At 45.3% G+C, this 23,048-nt stretch overlaps 1 pseudogene; it reads right to left on the bottom strand.

Annotated features, from left to right (window-relative positions):
• Positions 1–68: 68 nt before the first annotated feature.
• On the bottom strand, positions 69–22,491 carry LOC123941371 (annotated as a pseudogene).
• Positions 22,492–23,048: the final 557 nt, after the last annotated feature.

The raw sequence follows: 23,048 nt of genomic DNA, 5'->3' as shown, positions 1-23,048 counted from the left end.
TGAGCTATATAAAGGCAAAGGACTCACACACTAGGAAAAAGCCATTCTTATAGACACTTGGAGAAATTGTATTATATGCATTAATTAACAATGAGTAAATAAGAAATTAAAAGAAAAGCAAGTGCAGAGTAGACTCCTCCTGTGTAAGCGGCGCGGCAAGTCTCCAGGCAGGTCCCTGTGCAATTACCCTAGAAACGCGGGAAATCTGGTGCAGATGCGGTTACAACCCGCACAGTTCTATCTTCTTCCTAGCGAGCTGTGAGCCTGTCTGAGGGCCCTCTAGCGCGACACCATGGGAGTAGTTGAGGCCACCGCGGCTCAGCTGGAAACTCTGAAATTTAATGGCACCGGTTTGGGGGATGACCAAGGTCAGGCGATGCAGTCTCGGGGCTGTATAGCTGTCCCAGGGTCACGGCCGTCACTGCAGTGGGATGAGGTGTCCCCGGACACCAGATAGGCCGCGGGAGGTTCAGCCTGCCAAGGAGCAGCCACCTGAATTCGTGCCACAGTCAAGGCCAGGACCTCCCCACGGAGGGAACTGCGTCACTGCCCCTAGGCGCTGTAGAGCTGGCGGGGACCATGGAGTCTCTAGACACTTCGGACTCGGATTTGGACTTGGACGGTGAAACAGATTCGGGTCGTTCAAGCGCCTCCTCTTTCTCATCATCTTCCTCTTGTATATCACTTCCTCCACGGCTGTCAGGCGGAGAAGATGATTGACAAACTGAGAAGGAAAACGGGAATTTTCTTCTTAAAACAAAAGATGAATTACTCCTTAATGAACTACCTTCTGTTGAGGAACTCACTATTATTCTGCCTGAAGATATTCATTTAGCCCCTTGGGATGGTTTCAAGTGTTATTGAGCAATTGGTAATAATTCCATTTATGATTAACCTACCTCCGGATAATGGGATTGTAATTTTTTTTTTGAGACTGTAATTTTTAAAAGCAATCGACAGGCAGCAGGAAAGATATTTGAGCTATTTGAATCTGTTGCACAACCATTTATGTGTTACGGTTTAATTCTTCAGAGCACATTGAGAGTAAAGCTATGAAAATACAGGACACTATGTATTTTGGTCCATCAGTGAAAGACTTCACTCAGTACATACTCACAGAAATGCCCAGAGTGTCTCAATCTCATTCCTCAGTCCCTGCGATGTCAGTGAATCCTTTGCATAGAGCAAGTGTGACCTGGAAGAATGTACTCACTCTCTCAGTCCCATGTAGGTCAGGCCCATCCAAGGTCAAGGTTGAAATGGGCAAAAACCAGTGGGAGGGATGTGAGTGCCAAGTTATGGGAAAAGTCCTGGAGAACTGGCAATTTGGCCTCTCACCTTGAAAGCATCAAGGGAGAGAGGCCTGGGGTAGAAAAAACAAGGGAGACCCTGACCAACCTTGAGAGGCTGATTGGAATCAGCCTCTGTCAGAGTCTCTGTCAGAGAAACTTATCTGCAAAGGCTGGACTGTCGGCTGAAACCATGAGGCCAGGATCCTGCTCTCTGCTCACCTTCACCAAATAATCAGACCCACTGTTCACCAGGTGCCATTTCACTCCGAACATTATGTACTTTGTTTCAATAAATAATTTACTCTAATCCTCAGAGGAGAGTCTTTCCTCATTTTATATTTGAGAGACAGAAGCTCAACAATAGGAGAGCACCTGTCAAGGGTCAATTTGTTGTGTGGCCAAATCCTACAGGAGTCAGGTGCACCCCAAGCTCAGCTGAGTTCTAAACAGAGGGCATCAGATTGGGAGCACCAGCTAGGAGTGCTGCAGAGATCAGACAGGCAGGAGGGGAGACAGACATCATATTAGAACTTCTATCATAAAAAAGGGAACTTCTATTAGAATGCTTTGAACTTAACTCTCTTAACATGTTGCTTGAATTTCTTTTTATAATCTGTATAATGTCTGTACATATTTATTAGCTGCACATAGGAAATATATTCTGAAAAGAGTTGATGATCCAAAGAGTTCATTGTTCTGCTTGTGTTTTTCCAGTGTTCCCTGCACCATTTCTTGAAGGGACTATCCTTTTCACTGGGTGTTCTTGGCTTCCTTACCTATTATTGGTTGACCACATGTGTTGGGATTTAATTCTGGGCTCTCTATTCTGTTCTATTGGTGCATATGTTGCTTTTTGTTCCATTACCACATTGTATTCTGTTACTATGGCTTTGGGGTATGATTTGAAATGAGGAATGTGCTACCTCCAGCTTTGCTCTCCTTTTGCAGGATTGCTTTGGTTATTTGGAGTCAAATTTCAGAATGATTTCTTCTATTTCTATGAAATACACCTTTGGTATTGATTGAGATCACATTGACTCTGTAATGGCTTTGTGTAATACGGTCATTTCAACAGTATTAATTCTTCAAATCATGAAATGGGATGTGTTTCCATTTGTTTGTGTCTTCAACTTCTTTCCAGAAAGTCTTGTAGTTTTCATTGTACAGGTCCTTCACTTCCCTGGTTTCTTACATTCCTATTTTGTTGTTTTTGATGCTGTTTTCATTTTCTGATACTTCACCATTAGCGTACAAGGATGCCACTGATTTTTGTAAGTCAATTTGTAATATGTCACTTTATTGGATCATTGATTACTTTCAACAGATATTTTTATTGATTCTTCAGATTTTTCTGTATATAAGACGATATTTGCAAAGAGTGATATTTTCACTTCTTCCTTCCTGATGTGAAAGGCTTTTATTTCTTTCTCTTGCCTAATTGCTCTAGCTAGGACTTCTGCTACTATATTGAATAGAGGTGGTGAGAGTGTCCTTCCTTGTTATGTTCCTGTTCTTAGAGGAAATGCTTTCAATTTTTCTTCATTGGGTAGGATGTTTGCTGTGGGTTTCCTGTAGGTGACCTTTATTATGTAGAGGTATGCTCCTTCTATATCCAATCATTAAGAGTTTTATCATAAAAGAATGGTATATTTTGTCTAATTTCTTTGGGCAATTTTTGAGATGATCATGTGATTTTTATCTTTCATTTTCTTGGTGTATTGAATTACACTTATTATCTTTGTAGTTTCAACTATGCTTGCATCCCACAGATAAATCCCATTTAGCCATGGTGTCTAATTTTTTTAATGTGTGAACTCAGTTTGGTAACACTTTGCTGAGAATTTTTCCATCTGTATTCATCAAGGATACTGGTTTATTGCTTTTTTGTTGTGGTGGTATCCTTATCTAGTTTGCTATCAAAATAATACTGCCTTTGTAGAATGAATTTGAAATTGTTGCCTCTTCCTTAACATTCTGGAAGAGTTTGAGGAGTATTGGTATTAATTTTCCACTGCATATTCATTAGAATTCACTAGTGAAGTCATTTGACCATGAGGTTTTCTTTTGGGAGTTTTTGGGTTTTTGTTTTGTTTTGTTTTTAATTTTTAAAAATTTCTTAATAAACATACAATGTATTAATTATCCCCAGGAGTACAGGTCTGTGAATCACCAAGTTGATACACTTCACAGTACTCACCATATCACATATCCTCCCTAATGTCCATAACCCCATCACCCTCTCCCTACCCCCTCCCCCAAGTCACCCTCAGTTTGTTTTGTGGCAGTAAGATTCTCTTATGGTTTGTCTCCCTCCCTATCCCATCTTGTTTCATTTATTCTTTTCCTACCCCCCCAAACCCCCCGTGTTGCATCTCTACTTCCTCATATCAGGGCGATCATATGATAGTTGTCTTACTCTGATTGACTTATTTCGCTAAGCATAAAACTCTCTAGTTCCACCACATCATCGCAAATGGCAAAATTTCATTTTTCTTTGATGGCTGCATAGTATTCCATTGTGTATATATACCACACATTCTTTATCCATTCATCTCTTGATGGACATCTAGGTTCTTTCCATAGTCTGGCTATTGGACATTGCTGCTATAAACATTCGGGTGCACATGTCCCTTCTGATCACTACGTATGTATCCTTAGGATAAATACCCAGTAGTGCAATTGCTGGGTCATAAGGTAGCTCTGTTTTCATCTTTTTGAGGAATCTCCATGATGTTGTCCAGAGTGGTTGCACCAGCTTGCATTCCCACCAACAGTATAGGAGGGTTCCCCTTTCTCCACATCCTCACCAGCGTCTGCAGTCACTCCAGCCAGGGCTGCCACAATCTCATTACACTAACCTGGGGAGGACTCTCTTGGGAGGATGATGTTGGGCCCTGAGCCATGGCAGGAACAGAGGGTCAAGTTCTGGTGGTTGAGGGCATGGGGGTCCTGTAGGCTGCTAATTGGCCCCTTGTCCCCCCAAAATAAAGGCCCCTCAGAAAATCTGGGGATCCACCACCAGGCTGGTTGATGGGCTGTTAACGGGTACAGGGGTCTGCACAGGCCCACCCACCCCAGAGCAGATGGTCAGGGACACATCTCCTGACCTCAATCTGAAGTATGGAAACAGAGTCCCACAGGAGGAAGCGAGAGGAAAGGAGAAATGGTGGGAACCATCAGTCATGTTGTAGAATGAGACATCCCCTTCCTTCAGGTCCAGGAAAACCCCTACCCTCTCAGGAATTGGCACAACATGTTCTCCATTAGCAGGGAGGAAACAGAATTTATTTTCATATGCCCCCACAACCCAGAACCCACTCCTATGCCCCAGAAACTGTGAATATGTTTTGGCAGAGAGGACTTTACAGATGTGAATAAGATTAAAGAACTGGAGATATGAATGGGGCAGGGGTGGAATAACAATTTCTCCAGAAAACTAGATGGAACCTCAAACCCAATTATCCTAAGGACCATATGAAGCTACCCTCTATAAAGTGAGGTCCTGAAATGAGCAAGAGAAGAATACAGGGACCCTGTCCCTCAGTGACGCAAAGTATGAACTCCTCCAACCTTCATACTCCCCTTTGGGAAGAAGAAAGGAAGCTAACTGATCACAGCAAATGTACACCTGTCATAAGACCCTGAAATGTCTGCACGGTAAAGCTGTGACCTACAATAGGACAGAGACTCCAGAACAAAATTAGAACAATTATAAAATAAGAACAGGACAGTTTCTTGAATATTTGTCGACAACATGGGACTCCTATTCTCCCACAGGTTTATTCAGATAAAGTAGTATGTCCAGCTCTGTTGATTTGCTTATACCAACAGATCACATGAAGCTTCTCCTATTGCAGTCCTCACACATTGCCCCTAATAAATCTAACCAGTACTGAGCCCATCAGGTAAACCCAGAATTCTCCTAAAAGGAGAGATAATTGTTGTGAACAACTATAAGTTACTGTCCTTTAAAAAATTAATTTCTTGGGGCGCCTGGGTGGCTCAGTGGGTTAAGCCGCTGCCTTCGGCTCAGGTCATGATCTCAGGGTCCTGGGATCGAGCCCTGCATCAGGCTCTCTGCTCGGCAGGGAGCCTGCTTCCCTCTCTCTCTCTCTCTGCCTGCCTCTCTATTTACTTGTGATCGCTCTCTGTCAAATAAATAAAAAAAATAAAATATTAAAAAAATTAATTTCTTAATGCTGTAATACAAACACATACATAATTTTTGTATATAATGGCCAGTATCTCACAAACCCACTACCAGGACTCCCTACACATCCTGGAGGCTCTGGATCTGAGAATCAGAACAGCTGAGCTAAAGAAAACTACTTCCAAAACAACCATGGAGGTTTAGAGGAAGATACCTGGCTTGGACAAGGAGTCAAAGCATGCAGAAGCAAAATGAAGACCATCATTCCAGAGAAACAACAAAAAAAACAAAGACCAAACAAACAAAAACCTTAAAACCAAAGCAAGATCCAAAAAGAGATAGGAATTTCAGGGTACAATGGATTCAGAAAAAAGGATCCCTTATGGAAAACCCGAGTCCTTAGCAGGCAAGCTTGATTTCTGAAATCTTCCAGAGACAGAAAATTCTCAGGTATACCATCAAAGCCATGGTCCAACTGCCCTTACCAATGACCACTCTGTTGTCACTGTACCAACACTATCAGTTGAACAAGGTGCGTTCAGAGGGTGTTGCTAATTCTAATGAACCCACAGTAGGGGATTGTGGATAGAGGCAGATCTGTGTTCCCAGGGACAGTCCCTGCAGTCTTTAGAAGGACACAACAAACATAACAAGGAGATCAGGGACACCTGATGACAGAGAAGGTGGCACAGCGGAGGCTGGGGAGGTAAAGCCACGGGAAACTGAGTCACTTACCTGCATACAGTTTTGCCTTCTTCAAGGCTGAAAGGGAAGACACGCTGGTGAGACATGGGCCAGAATAAGTCTGCATAGTATTGATCTACTGGCACTTGCCTCCTCTCTGTGCTGCTGGTGACACTATAACAGAGTAAGGAGAGAGGCTAGAGAGGAGATACCCTCCTGACATGGGCAGACAATAGGATGTTCTGGGAGTTCCCTGGACCACAGGTCAGAGAGCCAGCATTGCAGGCTGAGTTCCATGCCTGCCAGTTCCTGCTGTGTGACCTTTGCCAAGTTAGTGTCCTGAGTCTTAAAAACCACAACATTAAAATACAAACTCTGAGAAACTGGGGGTTTTGGAGGGGAGAGGGGGAGAGGTTGGGTGAGCCTGGTGGTGGGTATTATGGAGGGCACCTATTACATGGAGCACTGGGCGTGCTGCATAAACAATGAATTCTGGAACACTGAAAAGAAATTCAAAAAAATAAAAGATACATGTAGTTGAATAGTAAAACCATCAAAATAGGAGTTAAATTAAAAATCAAAAGCACTTTTAACTATTAAACTTCTTTTCTCCTACAGACAAGTAGACTTAAGAGTCAACCAAGAAAAACAATTTTAACCAGAAGAGACAAAATTTAAAAAATAAACAAATTCAGCAGAGTCCAAAGAGACAAATGAAAATAACATAGAACTGAATGATTGATTATAACATTAAGAATCTCTAAGGTGAAAAAACTCTTAAGTTATTCATTCAATTTTATGCACACAAGCATTGCAAGGCCAGTTATCTATATGCATTTGATTTTCTGACAATAGAAGAGACACAACTTCTGTGGAAACACTGAACCCATAAGAGTCAGGTAGATCTCCTGGGGCCAGTGGAGAAAAATTTGAATCTCTAAAGAAATTTCATGTTTAAAAAAAATTGGTAGCAGTGTGGGAGGTACTTAGCATAAATACAGTCAACATCTAAATCTGTTCTTTTTTTTATGGGGTGCAACAGGATTCAACAATAAGTCAAAATGTGCATTTCAAATAAATTTTGAAAAAAAAATAGTATTCCTTCAAAGAACAATACACTATATCCAACCATTCTTGATTACCAAAAGGAAATACATAATACTAACAAATTTTATCCACAGAATTTTTCTGAAATGAATCCCAAATCAATTGCATCCCAAAATAAAGAAATTTTCACATGGAAAGAAAAACACGAAAATTTTTATTCCATCTGCTTTCAATTGGCTTTAAAGGTCAAGGGGCGCCTGGATGGCTTAGTGGGTTAAAGCCTCTGCCTTTGGCTCAGGTCATGATCCCAGGGTCCTGGGATCGAGCCCCACATCGGGCTCTCTGCTTGGCAGGGAGCCTGCTTCCTCCTCTCTCTCTCTACCTGCCTCTCTGCCTACTTGTAATATCTGTCTGTCAAATAAATAAATAAATAAAATATTTAAAGGTCAAAAATTATACAATGTATGAAAATATTTTAGAAAATAAAGTATACATTATTCCATGAATGTAAGAATTCATTGTTACATCCATTGATTTCTAGGAAAGAGAGATATGGGAAATAACACAAAAGGGGAGATGAAATAAGGACAGGGATGTTAGGTGAGCTCTACGGTAAAAGTGGCCAAACGTTCTCAGGAAACACATCACTGGACCACTAACTACTTTTCACAGGTAATTCACATCCAAGCTCTACCCAGTCCTCTACCCAACAATTTGTGATCAGTACCTCCAGGAACTGGAGAGAAGAGATTCTCCCATGATGGTGTTATGTGGAGGGATCACACTCCTGAATTTAATGACCCCATTTCTTTATATAGTTTCTCTACAATATTCCAGAGTATTCAGGTTGACTGAGAACCAGTTGCATTGAAAACTAAAAGCTACAAAGACGGGGGGTAGATCAATCCAAGATGCACGACAAACTCAAGCGACCACCATCATTCCAGGTTTCAAAGCACCATGTGCGAAACAGTAGTCCAGAGGGGGAAAGCCCATGGAGCAAGTTCTACCTCCCACCAGTTTCCACTTCTGTAGCAGGGATGGGTCCTCATATCTCTGCATGAAACAGAGAGGGGACACTATGGCTTAGGGGGCAAGAGACTCAAGGATATCCGGACAGTCACTCACCAGCCAGGTAAACAGATTTCCTCCAGTCTGAAAGGCAACACAGGAAACAGGTGAGCTAAGAACCAGAATGTCTCCTACAAACGCAACACAGAAACTTCCAGGAAAAGGACACAACGTACCAAGATCTGCTTGGAGTTCCTCTGAAAAAAAAAAAAAAAAGTGAATAATACACATAAACTCCCATCACTAAGAGCAGCAAAGATTGCACCTGGGAAACTCACAAGAGCATCTATATGTCTCCATGAAGATCTAACTCCAGACCCCTCGAGCCTCCACAGCCTCACCTGTCTTCTCTGTCCTCCTCAGCCCCCTGCTCCTGGTCAAGAGCCTACTGTCCGCTTCTCCTCTGCACCAGCTTCCACACTTGTCTGTCTTGACCCTGTCCTGCCTTACCTCTGGCCTTCAGTGCCTCCTCCTTTATCTGCTGGTCCTCCTCCTTGTCTCTGTGCAGTTTCTCTCATTCCTGCATCTTCTTGAGCTTTGCAGTATGTTCTCTCATGATGTAGAAGACAGTCCCAAGGAGTAGGAGCATCAGCACAGTCAGGATCACGATGAAAGCCAGCTTCCAGGGAGAACTCCGAGGGAAGAAGGGTTCTGTGCCCAGCCAGACACCCCACCAGGGCACTGCTCAGGACGGCCCAGCCCAGCACACACAGGGACCCCCAACCAGACCATCCCACCCTTCTAGGAGTGGGAAGTAGTACTGACCTGGGATGAAAATGGCCATTGCCTTCTCCTGGCCCAAGATGGGGTTGAGGACTGAGCAGGTCACATTCCCTGAAGAGCTGTCCCTCACCACAAGTGTGGCCTCTATGGTGAACAGCCCTTCAGCATCTTGGGCTTGGGTCTCAGAGAATGTCAGGAACTTCTCTCCACTTAGAGCTCTCCACTGCACTTGGGGTTTTGGGAACCACCCCGAGGCCATGCACACAACTCAGACCCCGTACTCCTCTGGCCCTGTGATGTGCACTTGAGGGGCAGAACCCACACCTGAAGAGAGAAGCTGGAGAGCACAAGGAGGCCACCCAGGATTCCAGCAGAACCTTCCTGTACACAACTCCATGCACAGCACTGCATTTTGGGGGCTCCTTTGGGGAAATGTTTCCTACAAGGATTAATTTAAGGGGTCCTGCCATGGAGAACAGAAGCAAGGAACATGGGCACCTGTGGCAGGCCCAGAGAGCAGACTCTTCTCCCCAACCATGAGGGTGGGAATTCCATCACTCAGAGGGATAGAAGGAGGAATTTGGTCCCAGGATCCATCCTTCTCTGCTCTTCTCAACTCACACACTCTCCAGGGCATCTGCGGGCACACCCACTGGCACTCGGTCATCACTTCCACCAACCTACATACCTCCTGAGCTCGCTCCCTAATATCCACATCTCTGGTTTAGCTGTGCCAATATTCCTCACAGATGCTTCAGACTCAAATCCTGAACTAATTCATGTTTGGCCCCATCTCTGAAGATAATGATGAAAACACTCCCAATCTTTCATTCTTCTTTACATCCAGCCAGCCCTCTGCCTCCTACTGTTAATGCTTTCACACTCTGCTTCCTGGCTCCATCCTGTGACTTGACTCAACCACTGAGAGTTCAGGGAATGTGACTCTAGCAGAGGTTGGAAACTCCTTGCGCCCTTGCCTTGTCCTCTGCCACAGGACAGACATCTTCAGGCTAGTGCAGCCTTTCCAGCTGAAGCTGTCCTAGATCAACAAATAGCCAGCTGGACAACACCAGCTGAGCAAACCCAGCCAAGGTCCACTGTCAGGACAAAATATATTAAAAGTAAGAAGCTTATTGTCCCTGTTGAAAATATGGAAAGAGCTCTTCCCATCCTTTTCTTAAAACATTTACTTGTGGTTCTGGGTGTTTCCTCTTCTCTTTGCAATATATATAAGTACTTTAAAAATCAACAACAACAACAACAACAACAACAACAACAACAACAACAACAAATAGGCCTTTTGCTAGCTCAGTAATCTAAGAATGTGTTTCTCAAGGACCTGGGAACCCTCTCTTTGAACTGCTCACACCAAGGAAGACAGCAGCCCTCTCTCCCCCTTCTCTGCCAGGGTAGGAGCCTAACCTCAGTGGGCACCATGATCCACGTGTAAAATCACCACCCATCATCATGATGGGAGAATTGGTAAAAAAAAACCAAAAAATAAAAAAAAAAACACTACTTTAACTTTTATTTGTATGGGAAACTCTTCATCTCTCCTTATATTCCGAATGATCACCTTTCTAGTTTCATGGCTACAGATTTTTTTTTCCCTTTTAGCACATTGAATATATCACACCACTCCATTCTGGCCTGTAGAGTTTCTGTTGAAAGTTCCACTGAGTATATGTGAAAGTGTTGAATCACTATATTGCAAACCTGAAATGAATATAACACTCTATGTTAACTACACTGGAATTAATTTTTTTTATTTTTATGGTAGGAGAATTTGGTTTTCCTTGGAATAAAGCCAATTAGCTAACTTACATGCTCACCCAATTTCCAAGCAAATATAAGGTGCACCATCTAGGACAAATAGTGCTGGCAAGTCCACCTACTTGAGGCCTCATAACTGTTGATCCTGAGAATGTGTATGGAATGAGTTCTGTCTGCATATGGAAAAGATGAGATTCCTTCTGTCTTTGCATTTCTTGATAGAATCTCTGTGATGCACAGCACATTGTAGTTAATGCTAATTTAATAATAAAAAGGAACTTTCTTCCGACTATCTTAGAGACAAGATTCTGGGTTGGACGATTATGTTTTTAATTATATTTCCCCTACGTGACCGAAGATTTATGAGTAAGACCTGTTAAGATTAGCCAAACACAGCCCAGATGAGCTGAACTAACTGAACGCCAGATTAAAGACATGCTTGTTGTTATAGGCCACTGAGATTTCTATGTCTGTGTTGTGCAACATTATGGCAGCAACCTGCAGCTTACACATAAAATCAATATATCGACCACTAAACAAAAATTAAAAAAAAAAAAACAAACCTGTGAGTACCTGAAGTCCCTTGTCCCCAAATCTCCTCACTCAGCTGGGTCTACATCCGAACATCTCTGATACTGGAGTGCTCCTTTCTCACCACACTGCCTCTACATGAATGAAGGGGGCCATCCTCTCCACCCCATAACTACATCCAGGCCTCCACTCTTGCTTACCTTCGATACACCTTCCATCACAGCTGCCAAAGCAAACCTGCCCTCACATACTTCGCTCCACTGCTCTGTTTAAAATTCCCTCAGCCCTGCATCTAAATGGCATAAAAGCACATGAAGCCTTTGATGGTCTGGTATTACCATCCCCACTGCCCCACAAACGAAACTCCTATCCACTTCCTCCCCAATAACACCATCTCCACTCTTTAGGGAGTACACATTCCAGGCTCAGGACAATTCGGTTGATTGCTCAGACCCACAATCACCATGCTGTGTATCCCCACACAGATCCATCAACCAGAAGGCCATTTCAGAACATTGTCTGTTTCACTCAAATGTCTGCTCAAGTGTGCGTTACTCATGGGCTTCTCCTGATAAATCCCTTCTCTGTGCACCTGGACCAGGAACACCTCTATATTCCGGATAGTCACTTCTCACCACCGTCCTATTCACCTCCACAACAATTATGTGGCTTCTCTCTCTGCCCAGACTCACCAGCCACTCTCCTCCCTCAGGTGTCTCACGTGGGTGTTCTTCTGCTTGGAACTCTCACAGCTAAAATATTTATTTGGCTAAATCTCTACTCACCACCATCTAACATTGTCTATAACCTATCTATTTGGTTATTTATTGTCTGTATAATATAAACTCTACAGGGCAGGGACCTTTATTTGTTACACCGAGATATCCAGGTACAGAAAACATATCATGTACTAAGAGTTCTGTATATTTATACTGAATAAATGAAGAGTGAAAGATCCATTTTCCCTCTTGTATAAATTGAGGGATATTAACTTAGGCCCTGAGGTGGCTCTGAATTCCAAGACTGCAGGTCTCTAAATATAGATCAGCAACCCACCTGGCACCTTCAATTCCAAACTGGCCTCTTCATAGAAGATTCCCATTCTGAAGAAGCAGGTATACAGCCTGTTGTCGAAAGCCTGGACATTGTGGATGCGCACAGCAGCCTCCCCCTGGGTGAGGAAATACTTTACCAGTGAGATTCGCCCTCTGTACTGAGCCAACTGCTCTTCTCTCTGCTCCCGCTGGTTTTGACAGATGAACACTGCTTCTGAGAACTTGGAGCGGAACCACCCAGCTCCATATTCTCCACATCCATGGCCGGGGACACACGACATGGCAGTGTGATATCTGCACCCAGCACTGCCACAATGGGTTCTGAGGGGCCAATCACAATAAATTCCTCTGTGGACACAGACATAGGAGTGAGAAAGCTGGAGAGATGCAGGACAGGGAAGGAAACACCCTGTCATGAGGGAGTCCCTAACTAAGGACCTCAGCTGTGACAACTCCTAATGGAGAAATTTTATCCTACAGCAAATTTAAAACACACAAATTGTGTTAAAGAGACTCCTCAGAAGCCAGTGCTCCTGAATCCAGGCCCTTCCATGAAGGATGCTCTGACTCAGTCGTTCTAAACTTCCATAGGCATCACAATCACCAGGAAGGCCCCTGAAACACAGACTGCTGGGCTCTACACCCAGGCCTCCTGGTTCAGTAGGTCTGGAGTGGGTCCAAGAATGTGCCTTTCTAAGGAGGTGGTGAGAAGCTGATACTGACGATCCAGGGACCACACTCTCAGAAACAGCTCTAACGTGCCTCCTCTCAGGATAGGACTGAAAACTCACCAAAGAGCACTACTATAGCCTAGTGGTAACATCCTACTCATTGCACCACACCTGAAACTTTACTACACCTGCTCCTAAATTTATTATTTCTGCCTATGTCTTTGTTCTCTGCTGAATTCTATGTGCACTAAAAACTAGACCTCACAGCTACTTCCATTAAAACCTGCCTTCACTCCACTGCTCACAGGGCCCAAATCACTACCTGTTCCCAAAGAAGGTTCATCCCACTGCCCCCAGTCCCTCGCAGGCCTTGGTCTTCTGAGACCTGGTAGATACATCACAACTGGACACTTCTGTGGGACAAACCCCACCAGACAACCAAACACTGACTTCTCAGATCCTGTGCTACTCAAATTTGGCTGAGTCACTATCTGTCTCACCTGGGGGATGACAATTACTAGTTTCCCTGTGACAGCCTCCCTCCAGTCAATGTCTGTGAACCTTTAAACCTGTAACCAAAACCATTTCCCTCCTCTATCAAAGCCCTTCATGATTCTGCAGTAGCCCATGTGATCCCGAGCCCATTAAGGATCCTGAGCCTCATTCACTCTGCTCTGGCCAACAATTACCTCCTCTGCTCCTTGAACACCCAGGCATACCGCCAGCTTTGTCTGGCTGCTCCTCCCTGTGGAGAATCTCTTTCCATGGGATCCAGACAGGCTCCTCCCACCTCCTCCATGACTTTGTTCCCATCTCACTGCATACAGTGACCACCTTATGGAGCACTGCTGCCTGCCCACATGCCATCCTGCAGCCCTGACTGTCCCACCTGCTCTATGTCCTTGTCCCATGCTCTCCACTCCTCTAGCAGACATAGACTGTATGGGGTTGTTGTATTTCATACTCACTGTCCCTGCAGGAATGTAAGCTCTGTAAAGATAGAGACTGTCTGCTTTGTACACAGAGTAGCACCTAACATGTACTCAGTACCCTATAAGTATTTGTGAAATAGAAGTACGTAAAGCCAGGAAACTAAAAGCCAATAAAGCCAGGAAACAAAAAATAAAGAGACAATTATTTTTATACTTTTCATAGTGAAATTCACATTTTCTACCTTAGAGACATAAAGTCATTAGAGAACTGTCATGCTCCCCTGCCCTTATTTTGCAGTTCTAGGATTCTTCTTATGTGTTTAATTTCAAATATCAGTTGGGGGATCTCCAGAATCTGTCTAGAGCCAGGGACTCCACCAATAGCCATCTGTCCTGAAGGAGAAACCAACAAGCTCCAGGGGCTCTTACCCACCCCCGGGATACACAGGGAGGGGGAGGGGACACACTCACCTGCAGAGCCCCCAGCAGGCAGCTGGAAGAGGAGAAGCAGGGAGGGGAGATCGGAGACCAAAGAGCCCCTGCAGCAATTCTCCATTTCCTCAGACCTGGGGAGACACAGGGCAGGAGGCAGGTGACACATCCAGAGAGGAGGCAGGGCCAGCCCACAGCTCTGGCCCTCAGAGCAGGCAGCATGGCTCAGGGCTGGCAACAGTCCCCAGCAAGAGCACAGCCTTTCCTACTGCTCAGTATGCTGATGGGTGGGGGCCCCACAACCCTGATGCCAAGAAAGCCCTCCCAGCCCTTTGGAAACTTTCCCAGCCTGCTCTGCCCACAGGGCCAGACCCTTCCCGCCTCAGCACAGAGGCCTCCTCCACATCTGCATAAGTCACAGGACACCACAGAGGTCCAGGGACACAACACATAGACTCAGGGCCCTCCCCATGAAGGACACACCAGCTCCTGTGTTGCTGTTCTTCTGCTGCCCCCTAATTATGACCAGAGAATGACTGAGAAGCATGACAGTCAGACTGCGTCCTCCTCAAGGACACTGTGGCTCCCACCACATGCACGTTGCTCTGGGGTCCTTTGATAGGTGAGTTCACCCTGATTTCAGCTCCTGCCTCCTGCAGCCCTTTTCTTCTCTAGACCAAGAACATGGACTTGCTCATAGCTGAAGCCAGACAATTCCCCATGAATGGTTAATCCTCATCTTCTCTATCTTTGAGGAGCTTCTCCCTCAGGATAAAGAATCCCAGCAGAGCAGTGGGAAGCACAGGATAAAATGAGACCTGGTCAAAAAGAAGGGCTTCAAACCACTGAATGTCATGGGGGGGAGGGTGCAGCCAATGGTCCTGGGAAGGACAGATTCTGGGACTGACTGCTAAGGTCTCCTCCACACTCAGCCAACTGCTGTGGGAATCACCTGAGGCAAGTTTCTTGACCTGCTCTGCCCCAGGTCCTATCTGCCTTATGGAGAGAGTAATAAGATCTCATCCCACGGTATAAGAAGTATCCTATGAATGTATGTATGGAGAGTCAGTGCACAAAGAACAGTGCCTAATCCTAGGAAAGCTACAGAAATGTCATTAAATAAATGAGTAAAGTAGAGTCCCCACTGTAGTTGTCCTGGGTCATCTCAGAGCCTCATTCTTATCCGTACCAGTCTCTCAGGACCCCCAGGATCTTGGCGTCCTCCTCCTAAGCGTCTGCTCCCCACTTTCCTCTTCTTATCCAGCAAGTGTCTTCCGAACCCACTCACCTGCTTGAAAACCTGGGGCTTCTGGAGCATCTCTAACTCAGTGCTGTGAGACCTCAGTCAGCCCCAAATCTGCTCTCAGAGATTGCACATGCGGTTCACTGCTCAAGCCCCAAACCCTGCTCCAGATCCAACCTTGATGCCACAGGCTCCTCTTGTGAGAGGCAGCTGGTTCCAGGAGAGCGGAGAAGCACAGCCTGGCACAGGTTGCAGAGGTCTCAGCTGAAACAGGGACCTGGGGCACTCAGCACTCCCAGACGGAAGAATCCTGTGCTGACTCCTTCCACCATTTGAAAGTAAAGCTTACAAAACGCAAACCTAGCAGACTCTGCCCTGCCCTCTGCACGGTGCACCCTAGTTATCAGGAAGGAAACAGCATGATCAGAGCCACAGAAACAGGGCAGGTACAGATACACAGACCCACTCTGCAGGGGAACACAGAGACACAGACTCCATAGTCCTTTGTTGAACAACTGCCAGTCTCCAGGTTGGGTAGCTTCTAGACCAGAAGTAAGGGGTGTGTGTGGCACAGCCAAGATTTAAAAAGCCGTATGCTTGGGGCTACTTGTACTTCTGTTCACTACCAAAACTATTCTGTTGGTCGGTGAGTGCTGTCAGCTGGTGAATGCTATGTGGCAGGAGCCTTTGAAACGCCCCCAGTGTAGCTGCTTTGCTTTTCTTCACCAGGAGATGACCCAGGTGCTCCCCACAGCGTGGCAATGGAGGGGTTAAGCCTGAGCATCACAGAATCTTCCAGGACCAGCTCCAGGACCCTGGCCCTGCCCCAGCTGAATGGACAGCACCCTGTGGCTTCTTAATACTGTACTATCACACAAGGCCTGGGTGCACCATTCAGCCCCTCCCCACCAGTGTGCACCAGGAAAGGTGGATTCCGTCATCTCTGAAGGAACATGGAGCACTAGGGCTTCCTTTCCAGACCCTCCCTTCCTGCAGTTCCCCATCTCAGTAAAGGACACCTGGGGTCACCCAGTTATGCCTGCCAGAAACTGGAGGGTCATTCCACCACACACTCCACTTTCCCACCCAGTCTGCTGCCAGTGCACCAGAAAGTTCAAGACTTTTCTCTAATCCATATCCATGCCTACCTTCTCGCTCCACACCCATCTCACTTCTCCCTCTCCCAGACACGGTGTCCCTGCTTCCCCATGGGCGTCTCCTGCCCCCCTCCAGCCTCGCCCTCTCAAGTTCATTTTCCATCCAAGTTTATAATCTCTCAAACCATCTTATATCAGCTCTGCTTCATCCCTTCCAGGGATCCCCCTGCTAAACCTCTTGTCTGTGGCTCCTGGGCCCCAGCTTCCTCTCTGACCTTACTCCACTACTCCCAGTGCTCCCTCCTGTCCTGGCAGCGCTCCTCCAGTTCACGGAGCTTTCCAAGCCTCAGGCCAACTCACAAGACCCTGGATGTTCCTGTTCTCTCTCATCCCCTAAACTGGTCACCATTCCAGTCTCACCAAATGTGACCTCCCTCAGAGGAGCCTTCACCAACCTGCTCATCCCCATCTGAGCCCCATACATGTGCTTGTTGGGGTTAGTTAGCTTGTTAGTGGTGCCCTGTCCTCCTCCACAGCCCTGATATGTGATCTCCTGTGGAATGTCCGTGGCATCCACAAAGGGAGGCACTATGTGCCCTGGTCACATGTCCAGCACACAGCAAACACTCAGGAAACTTTGCCTGAGCTCATGTGCAGAGAAGTCACCTCAGCAGCACGTTGGCTTCCTTGTCCAATTTGGAAAACACCTTAGACCACTGAGAAACAGGAAGACTTAACTCTTACCTAAATAAGTCAGCCGCTGGGTGGATGCAACAACTGCACCAACTTCCCTGCTCTTTTGTTCTTCCAACCCGAACGTATATGCAGCACCGGGCTAGAAATGTCAGACTCAACCACCTTGTTTGTTCCCTCAAGCCCACCCAGTGCTCAGGTGTTCTTGTGTTACGTGACTGGAGTTAAGACACCAGTTTGGGCTAGAACCCCCTGGCCCCACTTCTGCCAGGTTGCCGTCATTATTGTCTTCATTCTCCGGGTGAGGAAACCAATGTCTCAGAGTTCCACAGCCACACACCCAGCAAAGCCTCTCCCAGCCTGTGTTCACTCTCAGTTGTTCTGAATGATCCACTCTATCTGTTTTCATGAAGCAAGGACGATGGACCTGTTGGTGCATGGGAGTGAGTGGTTTCCACTCAGACGTCTGGTCTGAGATATTAAACTCTGGGCAAACCTGGGGCTTCTACATATACCCGAATACATCCCACGTTATCATCCCCAAAGGTCTATTCTGACAATATCCACTTAGACTCAGGAATATTGGGAAAATCCATCTCAAGTGAAACAAAACAGACAAGGGCCAATATCATCCTCCAGGTCCATCCCCCACTGCTACCACCAATCTCTGCCCAATGGGGAGATTTCTCAAGGCCTGAGAACATAGTGGAATTTTGTGAAAAGTCAGAGGGAAGAAAGCCAAATTTTCTTGAGTACCTACTAAGCTCCAGGAACTGGACTACACAAGTTGTACTTATGACACTTCATTCTCAAACATGCAGAGATGAAGGAAGACAGCAGTCCTGCCATCTAGTAAACTTTCATCCAGAACTTCACGGAGGAGGGAGGGCTGGAGCTGCAGACACGGCTCCACACACCCTCACACGCCCCAGTCCTCAAGCCCAGCCCAGCCCCAGCTCCACACAACTCAGGGTGAAAGAGGAACAGGAAGGGGACCTTGGACTCAAACATGGCCCAGCATGATTGGGCCAGAAAGCTTATCTCCTATGAATGCAGTCCCTGGATCCCATGTTGGGAGAAGAGGAAAAGGAATGACAAAGCACAGGGAAGGTTTTTCTGAAGGACACTGGAGGGACACCTGAAGACACTGGAGGGAGAACACCAAACAGCAGGCTTCACTGCCTTCCCCCCATTCAGCAGGCTGAAATTCCAGCTGCTTTATCCACAAACACTATTCATTGCCCATGAATGATTTGTCTTGCTCAAAATACATTATCCTGATGGAAGTAGGATTACTATTATACTTTCTACTTTTACAGCCATATATTACATCTTATGTGTAGTTGTTTCAAGTTCTTCGGAGCAGTTCCAGAAAACATGCCATAAAACACGGGTTACAGTAAAATGAAGTGTGATTTCATAATGTGCCAGTTGGAGGAAAGGATTAAACCCACTTATTACAGACATCCGATAAAACAATGTTTAATTTAGGTTTGGTGGCTGGAGAACTGTCATTTTCTTTTAGCAAGATCATGTCACCACGATTTTTCATGGTCCTTCATGAGATTTTACTCCACCAGATCATTTGAAGTAGCCAACACTTTTTTAATGTAGGTCAAGATTTATTAACTTGAATTCTCACTGTTCACAGATGGGCAGTTAGAGGCCCTTCGTTAGTATTACAGCAGGTGGCAGAATAGCACAAGCATTTGGTTTTTTTTCCCAGAGCAGTCCTGGTGGTTTAGACCAGGACCAATATAAAAAACAAGTAGGGGGCTGGCAATGGACTAGGGACAGCATGTACTAAACCCTTGGGCCAGGATGTGCCCCACACCCAGGAGGAGGATCCTCAATTTCGGGAGCCACAGAGCTGGGATTTCTCTTGCTGGACTCTCGGGGCAGACAGTGCATAAAGTGTTTCTTCTTCTCTGCCTCCTTCCCTTGCTTTTTCCTTTCCCCCACTGTCTCCTCCTGGTCACAGACGTCCTACCTCTGAGGTCCCTGCACTTTGGCTTCATAGCTATGGGGTCCTCCAACCACAGCCCACAGGGCCAAGTACCCTTTCACTCACCCCTTTTCACCTCCACCTTCTTGGCCACAGGGGTCACAGGTGAGCGTTACCACCACTGTAGAAGCCAGGGTAACAGGCCCCACCAAGCTGACTGGGCTCTCATCTCCCTGAAGACCAATCCACATACTCTCAGAGTAAACATGGATGGATCTCTTTGGCATCTGGTGTGCTGTGCAGAGGAACCTTTGTTGGGTTTTGGAATCTACTAGTTTTAAACGTAAAGGGGGAAACAAATGGAAGGACTCATTCTGCCATGATGCTAACCTCACTTCTCCCAAGAATGATGGTTTTAACCATTCTTTCTGGAATTACACGGGCAGCTGGTCCACTAGTTTCAAAAGATTCCTCTTTTTAGTGTGGATAATTCGTATTACATCCATACCTTCCTTTCCTCTCCATTTCAAAGGAAACATACCCATAGCCCATCTGAAAGTAATCAGTGTCATAAAGCCACAAGGTACACTGAAGGAGGAGATGAATATGTCAGATAATATATTAACATACGGAATATTTAAAATGTATACAAAGATCCCAAAGAGTATATTTATGACTTTATTGTTGGGATAAACATTTTTTTAAAAAAATATTTTATTTATTTATTTGACAGAGAGAGAGAGGTCACAAGCAGGCAGAGACGCAGGCAGAGAGAGAGGGAGAAACAGGCTCCCCACTGAGCAGAAAGCCCGACGCGGGGCTCGATCCCAGGACCCTGAGATCATGACCTGAGCCGAAGGCAGAGGCTTAAACCACTGAGCCACCCAGGCACCCCTGGGATAAACATTTTGATAAACTTGAAAATTCCTATATTAACCTTTCCCATGTACTGTGAGCAGTGCAGGGCCCTCCTCCAAGACACAGTTCAGTTGAGATGTTCGTATCACTCAGTGTCCGGTCAGGCAGCAGAAACCACATCATTTTAACATGGAAAATGTGATATAAAGAATTATTAAGCAAAGGTTTTAACTATGAAAGGAGTAAAAGAAAGCTCTAAGGAAACCAGAAATAGTAGATACAGGAAGCAGACGCTACCTCCAAAAACAGAAGACATTTGAGAGAATAAGCCTGATGCTTTGTTTATTGGAGAAGGTGAACTGGGGTCCTCACGTAGGGAAAGAAGTTCACCAATTTGCTGCAGACCAAGGCTTCTGGTCAGGAATACTCTCACTAGAGAACTGGCAAGATTCCCAGGGAGGCAGCCTTCTAGAACTGCTACAATGCACAATTGTAGCCTGCTACAATGCTATACTCATTTACCTAAAGGCCAGAGAAGCTAGGTCTTCCCCAGGCCACTGGCAGTAGCATCTTAAGATCAAGGGGTAAAAACATTGAAAGTGGGACGTCTGAGTGGCTAGTGGGTTAAGCATCTGACTGTGGCTCAGGTCATGATCCCAGAGTCCTGGGAGCAAATCGCGCATGGGGCTCCTTGCTCAGTGGGGAGCCTGCTTTTCCCTCTGCCTGCCAGTCCCCCTGCTTATGCTTGCTCACTCTTTCTTTCTGACAAGTAAATAAATAAAGTTTCTTTGAAAACATAGCAAAAGAAGAAGAAAAATTTTTCCCCGGCTATGTTTTGCTGTATTCCCTCTGATGCCCTCTAGGAATTCACAGTGCTGAGACAGCCAAAATCTGACTTGTATACACCTGGGTGGATGAAACCAACTGAAAAACAAAGGAGGAATGCCCAGAACGCTGGCCTCCTTTGAAGATTCTTGGCTGAAACTGGCCAGATTCTTACTGCGGCTCAAGGTTCTCATCTAGGGAGTAAATGTTTAAATTTCGAGGAGAAACAGGTACATGTGGTGCTTCATGAACTCCTAACCTCCTTACCCTTACCACACGTGGCCCCACATATTACTGTCCTGATCATTAAGGCTATACTTTCCTTCTTGCTTTGTGCTTGCACTGGGTGTATTGATATGACCCCAACAAATGTGGGGACAAAGCTTGGCGTGAAGCCTTTTACGACTAGAGCGTCTGTCCCCAGGCCTCTCCTTTCTCCTATGAAGGTGTCTGGAGTAACCTTTTCATTCTCTGTCTCAAGGTTTGCTAGTGAAACCCAACAGTGCACTGACTGACAAAGGCGGCGCCAAGTGTGGCACATGGCAGAAATGAAACGTTTATGACATCCAGTATCAACAAGCAGGGCACATAGAGGGTAGATTTGAATCAAAAGGCAAAGAACGGATAATGGGCAGATTTCACACCTCTAGATCCTCAGCTTCCCCATACACCATTTTACTCATACTGGAACTTCCATATAACAACATAACAACTCCACCTTTTCACCCATCTACATGGCTACACCTACAAGTGAAAAACTTTTCACTCTTTCCCCAAAATGAAAATGACAGGCAGTCTCAAGCATTGAATTGAACAGTTATATTTAGTTTCTAAGTCCAGCCACAATCATTTAACTATTCTGTTACCTAGAGATTATATTTGAAATATTATCATGGGCAACTTGCATAAAATCACACTAGTAAGAAGAAGGAAGAAAGAAAATATGTAATTAATACAAATGACCTGAAAGAAAGAAAAAATATACAAAACTACTACAGTCCTTTTCCTACGTTTGGTTACAGGCAGGAACGGAGATCTGTAACTTCTTTCTTCCACTTCCGATTCTGTATATTATCATCTCTCCCAGAACCACAGCAGGTCAGAGTTCTGTAACTTGGAAGTGGACACACATTCATTCCTGAAGGTCTGAGTCCTCAGTAGTCTGGCTTCCTTGTGTTTCCTGTGGTTTCCATCCACATTTACAAGTGGACTAGAAGTACCGAGAAGCAGTACATAGATCCTGGAACTGTGCTCATGGTCAAAGCTTTCTGCAATTCATCTGGGGTCGGAAAACCCTCTTCTTCATTCACATCTTTATTCTGGTAGCAGTTCTGTTCTCTCCAACTGCTGTTGACTCCCAACGGAACCCAAATTCTCATCTTCCCATCCCTGAACTAATGTAGCAAGTATTTTATGCAACAAGTATTTCACAAATAACAGGTATTTACCTAGATTCATTAAGTGAAGTATTCTTGGGTGCCTGAGTGGCTCAGTTGGTTGGGCGTCTGCCTTCTGCTCGGGTCATGATCCCAGGGTCCTGGGATCGAGACCCACATTGGGCTTCCTGCTCAATGGCAGATCTGCTTCTCCCTCTCCCTCTGCTCCTCCCCTGACTCATGCTCTCTAAAAAAAGAAAAAAAAAAGATAAGTAGGTATCATCCATCCCAGAATAGGAAAGATATACAATAGAATATTATACTCCACTCCTCTTAAAGTCCATCAGCCATGCATTTCTTCAGAAATGTCTAGATAGACAACATCTCTAGTCAGAGTGCACATTTCATAAAACAAAGCTGGTGACTCACTCATAGCCTCTGGGTTCATCTACACAACACAAACTGCATAAAATGAAAACCATTTAATTCTTCAGAGTAATTCACCTCATCTCATTTCATATCAAAACAATACAAAGATTCCATGAAATAATTTTCATGAACAACAGAAACATGACTTCCGGTAGCAAAATTCAGCCTATCCCATATATGCTCAAACAGTCAACATTTATCTTCTGATACCTCAACATAGG

Source organism: Meles meles, chromosome 5 (assembly GCF_922984935.1).
Source record: "Meles meles chromosome 5, mMelMel3.1 paternal haplotype, whole genome shotgun sequence".
Lineage (NCBI taxonomy): Eukaryota > Metazoa > Chordata > Mammalia > Carnivora > Mustelidae > Meles > Meles meles.
This window is presented reverse-complemented; position numbering and strand designations above follow the sequence as displayed.